Source organism: Sinocyclocheilus grahami, unplaced genomic scaffold, assembly GCF_001515645.1.
Source record: "Sinocyclocheilus grahami isolate Dianchi unplaced genomic scaffold, SAMN03320097.WGS_v1.1 scaffold8.1, whole genome shotgun sequence".
Classification (NCBI taxonomy): Eukaryota; Metazoa; Chordata; class Actinopteri; order Cypriniformes; family Cyprinidae; genus Sinocyclocheilus; species Sinocyclocheilus grahami.
Genome location: NW_015505187.1, coordinates 4,214,299 through 4,223,298, shown reverse-complemented (window position 1 = coordinate 4,223,298; position 9,000 = coordinate 4,214,299). Strand labels below are relative to the sequence as shown.

The 9,000-nt window shown below is 35.1% G+C and overlaps 1 long non-coding RNA gene across 1 annotated transcript in view; it reads right to left on the bottom strand.

Moving 5' to 3' along the window:
- Positions 1 to 278: 278 nt before the first annotated feature.
- Positions 279 to 9,000, bottom strand: part of LOC107590832 (uncharacterized) — a 22,703-nt gene continuing 13,981 nt past the window's right edge. Inside the window, exon 4 of the long non-coding RNA XR_001609830.1 lies at positions 279 to 290. This is a non-coding gene — a long non-coding RNA (uncharacterized lncRNA). The remainder of the gene's footprint in view (positions 291 to 9,000) is intronic.

Here is a 9,000-nt window from a genome sequence, read left to right as displayed (position 1 = left end):
TTCTTTCTCTACTGTGGAAGTCGATGGGGACCAACAACTGTTTGGTTCTTCAAAATTCTTCAAAGTATCTTCTTTTGTGCTCAACATGTTCATGAACTGTTCCTTTAATGCAAAGTAATAGAATGCATACAAGTATTCTCAGACCTGGCAAAACCGTTTTCTACCGTTTTCTACTGTACTGAATAATCAGTAGCATGTTATTTCAGATTGTTATGCTTTTCGTGGAAAGCATGACATTTTATTATTTCAGATTGTCATGCAAGGCTCTATGATGCTAATTTTACAAGTAGCTGCTGAGCAGAGCAAATTCTGCCTCTGGACAATGTTGCCAGATGCTCTGCTCTGCCTATTTTAGACTTATTTTCCACTCTCTGAGTCATTATGGTTTCAGTTTCCTCTATCATTATTCAATAAACACTCCCTGAAGAAAATCGGACTATAAGAAGTCAGCGCTTCAGGAAGTGACTCTCACTGAACGCACTCTAACGTTTAACTAATCATATAATAGCCTCATCTGAAAATTGAATTGTATTACAGCTATAAATTTCCTCCACCCTAGACCCGCTAAGATTGCACAATCAATAACAATGCACTTAAATTGTGACTATGTTTTTACAAGGAAGAATAGGGCGGCATGCATTATTCCTTTGCATACTGGGTAAATTAACGTGGGACAACGGAAGTGACTCTCACTGAACGCACTCTAACGTTTAACTAATCATATGATAGCCTCATCTGAAAATTTAATTGTATTACAGCTTCCTCCACCCTAGACCCGCTAAGATTGCACAATCAATAACAATGCACTTAAATTGTGACTATGTTTTTACAAGGAAGAATAGGGCGGCATGCATTATTCCTTTGCATACTGGGTAAATTAACGTGGGACAATGCCACATTTCTCTTATTAGTCTGGTTGGCTGGAATGAAAGAGTATTGGCTAAACATTCGGCGAGCTGTTATGAATCCGCCCTGTCCAAACATCCTGCTGTTTTATATGCTTCCTGGGGCCAGAGGTCATTGCAGACAGGCATGACCAATCATCATGTAAATCTGGATCTGAGTGGGGCCTGTCATCCACACAGTGCAATTCAATTACGTTTAATTTACTGAAGAAGGATGCATGTTGACTTCAGCTGATGAATTGAATTTTTATGGACAAGGTTAACAACACACTTTCCAGATTTGAAAAAACAAAACTGCAAAATACATTCCAGCACCAGTATAAGCTTGTATTTGTTTAAATAAATAAGTATATATTATAAATGAATCTTGATTTAATATGTACACAATTGCAAAATTTAGCTTATACTGTGTCCTAACAATCAAAGATAAATATGCATTATTAGGAGTACAATTAGTAATTTTAACAAACCCCTAACCCTAAATATCAAACACTGGAGAATAGCTCACACATTAATCATTCTGTAAAGTTTGTGATATAGACATGAATGATGATACCTCAAATTATATATATTTATTGAAGAGATTCATGGTGTAACATTTCTAATCAATCAGACTTGTACATTTTTCTGAACAACAATAAAATGAGCAAAAACAAAATCTCCTAGACTTACATTAAAAGAGAAGCCTGATATGTGAAATAATAGTTCATACTCCTTGAATAAAAAACACTACAATTTTATTGAGACCCAAACTAAACAAAAATATGGAATTTGCTGATATTTACCGGTATATTGCCGAAACGTAAGATGAAATTCTGATACCTTATGTCATTCAATTAAATCTTAGTATAGCGGACTACTTACATAAAATGTGTGTAAATATTTTAAATTAATGTCTAAGATTATGTTTAAATCAGATGACAGAAGGCATGCATTTTGATGTTGATCATTTAGAGACCTTAGAAAATTGTTTATCAAATATGATAGTGCAGGCTTCATAAAGGTTTAATATGTCTGCACACTTTCCATACTTAATGCATGCCAAGAGTGAGTTCATATTTATGAAATACATGGGGGGAGAAACTTTTTACAGCTTGTATTTTGAATTTCACAGTTATTTCATGCACAAGATGCTTAACATGAACCATTCCACTATGTATCACAGCTCAGGACAGTTCAAAAACAATTAATACAGAGCCTGAATGGATTCCAGGAAAGGAAATTTATTATACAATTTTGTATGCATATTTTATGCATCCAAAATAATGCATACGTATAGATACAAGTAGTAGTAATTTCCCACTCCTGCTGATAGTGTTCTGTAATCAAATACTTTGGAACGCAGTGAACACAGATAAGTGAACTGATACTGATTTTTGGGATGGAAACTGATTTGGATGTTCAGAACCTGGCTAATAAAGATTGATTGCATGGTGAACATTTTATACTTTGAATGCAAGTAAATATCATTTGTAATTCCAGATATTCACTAAAGTACCACCTTTTAAGAGTTCCAGGTAAGACCTGGTTAGATAAGACTGCAGCCAGCAGATGGACTAGATCATGTATCCATTTACATGAGGCTTTGGTTCTTTACTGGAAAACCTCATTGTGCCATTTCCTCATTTGCTGATGAAAGGTTCAAACAGTGTCCGAGGCCACTTTGAGAATCCCGGGAAATGGGTTCATTACGGCAAAACAGGCTGGCCAATCAACCAACACGATTACAAACATATGTGACCAGTCCAAACCTGAGCTGAAAAAAGTGGTATTATCTATGGACATGGATATGGAATTTCCAGAATCCCACACTCAGTCCACGTTTAATCTTGAATGTAGTTCCCCCAAATATATTCACAACCATGCCTTTTTGCATATTCAGGTGTACACTGCTGCAATTGATTATGATACAGGAGAACCAATGATGCTTCCCATTATTGCTATGGTGTGCATGTCTTAATGCACCACATTTGAATGCCTATAGAAACAAAACAGGGAATAAATAATAACAGAATAGTAAGTTTTGGTCAACTATACCGCGTCAAATGTGTTCAATCCTTAAAGCTAATTTGTTAAAGGCGCATAATTACGTCTCCAAGACATTTACCAGTTTTAATTACTTAAAAGGTTCTGAGATATATAACTGTCGCTGGTGTTGAGTTGCTCATGAAAAGAGGAAATTGCATCGTTCATCAGGACAAAAGAAGAAAATCTTTCACTCTTTCTCTTAGTCTATACATGCGTATACCATATTCATTTGTTTACATACTTGATGTTTAAAACATTGTTCAGATATACTTGATATACTTGTACATTATATTTAATACACTTAATGTGAGAAGGACAATGAAATATTAATTTGACATTTAGCTTTGGTTAGTTAACTCAAATAATTTGTTTAATGCATAATTTCTCAGAATAGTAAGTTTTGGTCAACTATACCGCGTCAAATGTGTTCAATCCTTAAAGCTAATTTGTTAAAGGCGCATAATTACGTCTCCAAGACATTTACCAGTTTTAATTACTTAAAAGGTTCTGAGATATATAACTGTCGCTGGTGTTGAGTTGCTCATGAAAAGAGGAAATTGCATCGTTCATCAGGACAAAAGAAGAAAATCTTTCACTCTTTCTCTTAGTCTATACATGCGTATACCATATTCATTTGTTTACATACTTGATGTTTCAAACATTGTTCAGATATACTTGATATACTTGTACATTATATTTAATACACTTAATGTGAGAAGGACAATGAAATATTTAGCTTTGGTTAGTTAACTCAAATAATTTGTTTAATGCATAATTTCTTTTTTTTCACAAAAATTAGTTGATTGATGATTGCCATTAGCATGCATTCAAACAAATCAAATTTGTTTGAAATCAAACATCGATGACAGCAACAGACCCCTGATTTATAATATTTTCGATATAGCATTACATGAAACATGTTTTTCTTAAGGGAACATCAGTTAGTAATAGTCTAAAACTAGTAATATCAGTAATATTCTCATTACTATGTAACTTGAAGTTCACCTGTGCATTCACTGTATTGTCTGTGCAAATGTAGGTTGTAATATTATGTTTATTTTTCTGAATATAGCTAACTGATGTCATCTAGGAAACATTTGAGTCAGCAAATTAACTATAAAAGTGGTTCAGTTTACTAGTTCATTGTTTGCAGCTCAAGCAAATCAGTCTTCAGCTATTTTTAACTTGGATTATTTCAACTCTTCCTTCTGTTTTCCCCCTGTAGTTTTCCTCTAAAAAAACATTGTTAATGCATTATTAATCCTGCAGGATGTATTTAATCAAAATCATTTAATTATCATCATAATGCATATATTTTGTCTTCATTATCGTCGATGAAATCACAAAATCCCTCGTCAGCAAACATTTTGGTCAGTAATTTTCTTGACAGGATTACCACTGAACGGCTCATTATCCAACAGACCATGTTAACATAATGCTGTTTTAGCATCTGGTGCATTTGTCAGCTGTTGTCTACAGTATGATCTCTCTCATCTAACCATGATTAAATTCATTAAGACTGTGATTTGCTGCTCTGCTTGACTGAACCACACACACACTTAGGCTACCAGCATATATCATACAAAAATGCATCAGCTTTTGTTCTCCATATGCAGATTGACCCATCAACACATGCACAACAGATCATATAATTAGTCTTTTACAGCATCTTGCTGACTTACGACGCCCTTAATGTACATGGCAGCATGTTAATGGATATTGACTCTACAGATGCACTTTCATATGATTTATACAGCTATCAGTCGAAAATAATGCTTGTAATTCTGGCTGGTTATATGCACATGTGAGACATACGACACATTAAGGTCTGTTTTTTAGCAGCTTGGGAATATCCTTTGAATCCACAAGACTTCAAACTGCAGATTTTAAAGATTGGCGATGGGATGTCAATTAGAGATGAGATCATTGTATGCGTATCCATTGATCATATTGTAAATCAGTGGAGGCACTTGACGTGGGTGTTCAGTGGCATGCTGGGTAAGCACGGTTGTGCTCTGCAGCCTATAGAGCCAGCAGGGCTCCCTGGGGTCCAATCCAATCTTTCACAACCAGTTTAGCACTAAATACATAATGGCACAGCCTGTGGTGACCTGCCACTCTTAAGCTGTTTATGTGGTATGTTTGGGTTTTGCCTACCCTTGCAGTGAATAGAAATATATATAATAAATGTTAATTAAAAATATATGTAGATTTCATTCATTTCTACAGAGGCCCGCACATGATGTGGCGGGAAAAAAAACACAAATTCATGGTGATAGAATTCAGTCAAAGCACATTAGTTCAATCATGGCCACTATTTAAATAAAATGAGGGAATGAATAAGCTAAATTATTTAACTAATTGGTGTAACATGGAGACAATTTAACTAAAATGAGGAAATATGTGTATATTCCTAAATATAAGATATATGTATATAGGAAATATATGTATATTCCGACATGTCATGATCAGTCAGAGAGCAATTTTGATCTTATATATAGCAGTGTGGCTGTATTTTGCAGTTGTGATTTTGCTTCTCTTTTTTTTTTGCTTATCTTTATAACTCACAATGTGACCATATCTCGCAGTTACAACTTTATATATCGCAATGTGACAGTGTCTTCCAGTTTCTACTTCATTTCTCATAATTGCGACTTTATAACTCACAAAGTGAATTTTACAGTTGTGGCTTTATTTCACACAATTGACCCTTCACAAAGACCCCCCTCCCTTCATTAGTGTTGCTATGTCTGACAGTTATATCACAAAATAAACATGAATGAACATCGCAAGGTGTCTTATTTCAACTGTAGAAAGACGTCAATACACACTGTTTTTCAAGTTCAAGAACGTTTATCTACTCTCCTGTCTGGTTTGTTTGTTGAGCAAAAATGGCAGATTTGGCGTTATGATGGGTCAGATCGCCTGTCAATCAAACTCCCTGCGAATGGTCTATCCATCTATTTTCCAAACAGCTTTTTCTAGGTAAGATAGCAGGGATGCTGAAGTCTATCCTTTTGGGTCATAAACAGCGAAACACTCTAGACCCTGGATTTTAAACTTTGTCTCACAATTAGTTTTTTATTATTATTATTCTGAGGTGGAAACATACTTCCATACACAGCTGCTGTTTATGTAGAGTGTTCCAAAATTAGTCACTTATTTGTATTCATTTAGATGTATGTCTGTTAATATGCTAGCCACTCTATATCGGTTTTTCACACCCCTGAAGAAACTTCCTGTTTCTTTTTCCTTTTTTCTCACTCTGCATACACACATTCTTGGACACGATTTCTAAATCAAACTCTCTTCTGTAACACCATCCCCTGAGACTTCCTCTATAATGTTCTCGTTCCGCTATGTGTGTTTATATGGGCACACAATGCACATTTAATGTAAGACATGGTGGTCAGACAAACAAGAAAAGAAATAGAGCCTATTGACTATTGGCTGGTGAGTAATTTAATGATTAATTATAATGTAAACAAAGCAAAGATTATAATGGAAATCAGCCAACCTTTCAACACAGAGGGCATTCAGTCATAACCGAGTGGCCACGTGCCACCCTCTGTGCATGAATCACTGATGAACTACTCACATTTTAATGGAAAGTTACCATTGCCAGAGAGGATTCACAAAGTAGATTTCCCTCTTTACAGCCTTAAAGAATAGTTCACCCAAAAATCACCATTTGTTCCAAACCGTATTATTTGCTTCCTTCTGTGGAAAACTAGGTATATTTAGCAAAATCCTCAACAAGGGACTGTCAAGCTCCAAAAAACACTGTAAAACTAGCCCATACAACTTTATGCACTATATTTGAAGTCTTACGAAGCCATATGTTAGCTTTATGTGAGTAAAAAGACCAGAATTTAAGTCATTCACAAAATCCTGGCTTGCACTAGGGCTCTCAAATTTAATTTGTGCTTTTTTTGCATATTCAAATGGGGTGCATTGATACAAGATACATGAAAACTAATAATACTTAACTGACGTCGAATCTTGTGCATTGTGTCTATATACAAGTCTGAATATGTTCAAGTACAAATTCAATTTTAGAGCTAGAGCAGAAAGAACAGTTTTCGGTGAATAATGCCACTATTGTATGATTTGAAATATAGTTCAAATGTCATATACTGCTTTCATGGTGATTTTATGTTGCTTTTTGTAGCTTGACCACAGGTCACAATCCACTTTCATTGTACGGAAAAGAGCAGTGTGAACATTCTGCTAAATATCTAAATAACAAAAAAATGTACTGGTTTTAAACAATATAAAGGTGAATTTTCATTATTTAACCCTTTAACCCTTATATGAGGTTGCAGTGTGTGAGTAGTGCTGTATGAAGTATTATATTATTTATATATTGTGTGATAGTGTGATTTTTGGTGAATTGTATTGAATCCAATTAGGGTCAATTTGACCCCCATCATAACAATCCTACCCAGATTTTTGACCAAATGGCACAAATAGGTAATACAGAAGCTGTTTTTTTTTTCTTCTTCTTCTTCTTCTTCTTCACATGGAGTCAAAATATCTGCAGATTCTTGTTTTTTCAGATTCAGTTTTTTCAGATCTGCAGATTCTTGTTTGTTTTGATCTAACATTTTCAATTATTTAACACTAGTACACAACGTACTATATTCTGGATATGTGTTGCAGGCAGTGATTTGGCACAGTGGTCATCTTTGCCGCTCTGTTAATTGTTTGTGATGTCTGCTCAACCCTAGACCTTAGTGATTGTGGGTCTGAGGACCTTTTTTGTCTGCTGCTTAACTTATTTAATCAACAGGCCAAGGGTTTACAACAACAACTATTTCACTGAGTCAACCAAGACTCACCCAAGACCTCACTTTACAGGCCTCAGGCACGGCACACTCACAGACGCACACACACGTGGTACTTGGTAGTCATCTGGAACGCATTGCAGTTACTTCATTCTTGACATATTTTTTCTTGTGCTTCCCGGCCCCATGCTCCTGTTGTCATTGTATAAGTGATGCACCACTCACTGAGCTCAAGATGGAAAAAACAATCACGCCGCAACATTAGCACTGATAACAGTAGTGTCAGCAGAGGAGTTATTACTGAGAGAGCAGCATGCTGCATCGCTGCACATCTGGACCTCTGCCATAGCCACACACTGCCCCTATCTGTCAGAAAAGTTAACGCTCCGGTCTGTAAACCATTAACTATGAACTTTAAAATTCCAGAGCCAGACGTTTGACTGTAGGCAAAGTCTGTTTTACTTTACAGCTTCGTCTGGCCTTAACCTGCCTTTTTAGATGATCAATGACAAATAAGAGTGTCCACAATGAAGAGGGAAATTCTTTCAAAAGCTATATTAAAACACGTTTTTTCTTAGAAATGCACACTTTGCTTTCGTGTTAGTGTCAGATGGTTTTGAGAGTTTTTTGTTTTTGCCATTTAAAAAAAAATAATTCAAATTTTTACTATATAGATGTCATGTGGTGTAACCATGAAATAAAAAATAACACATTTTCTTTACAGATCGAATACAACTGAGTTTGCACATCTTAATATTTAAAAATAAAAAGGTTTTTGATATATTTTTCATGGTAAAAATTCCCACCTGTGGGACGTTTGGCGCTCTTTTTTTGTTGTTGTCTTTTTTCTCTATCAAATCTTTTAGTAATCATCATAAATCATATATCATTTGAAAGCTTAGAAGCCCAAAATTCATCCTGTGAAAACCATTTCGACATTGCGTTACCATGGAAATGGTACTTTAAAATCTTTTGGCGGTCTCCTCCCCCTTAGTGGGCAGTGTCAAGTGTCATATTACAAAATGAATTACGGTCTTTTAGAATCAAAACTTTTTATAATCTTGAAAAAAAACATATCATTGGAAAGGTCTGAGTCGCAGGATTCCATATTTGGTGGTTATTTTGAGATAGAAGTAATATTGACAGAGAAATGCATTTAAAAAAATTAAATGGACTTTGGATGGCACCCGGTGGCTGTTTGTGGTATAACGCCCTAAATAAAATCTCACAGGAACCTCAATATTTTTCATATCAACTTCAAATTTGGAACATAACTTATT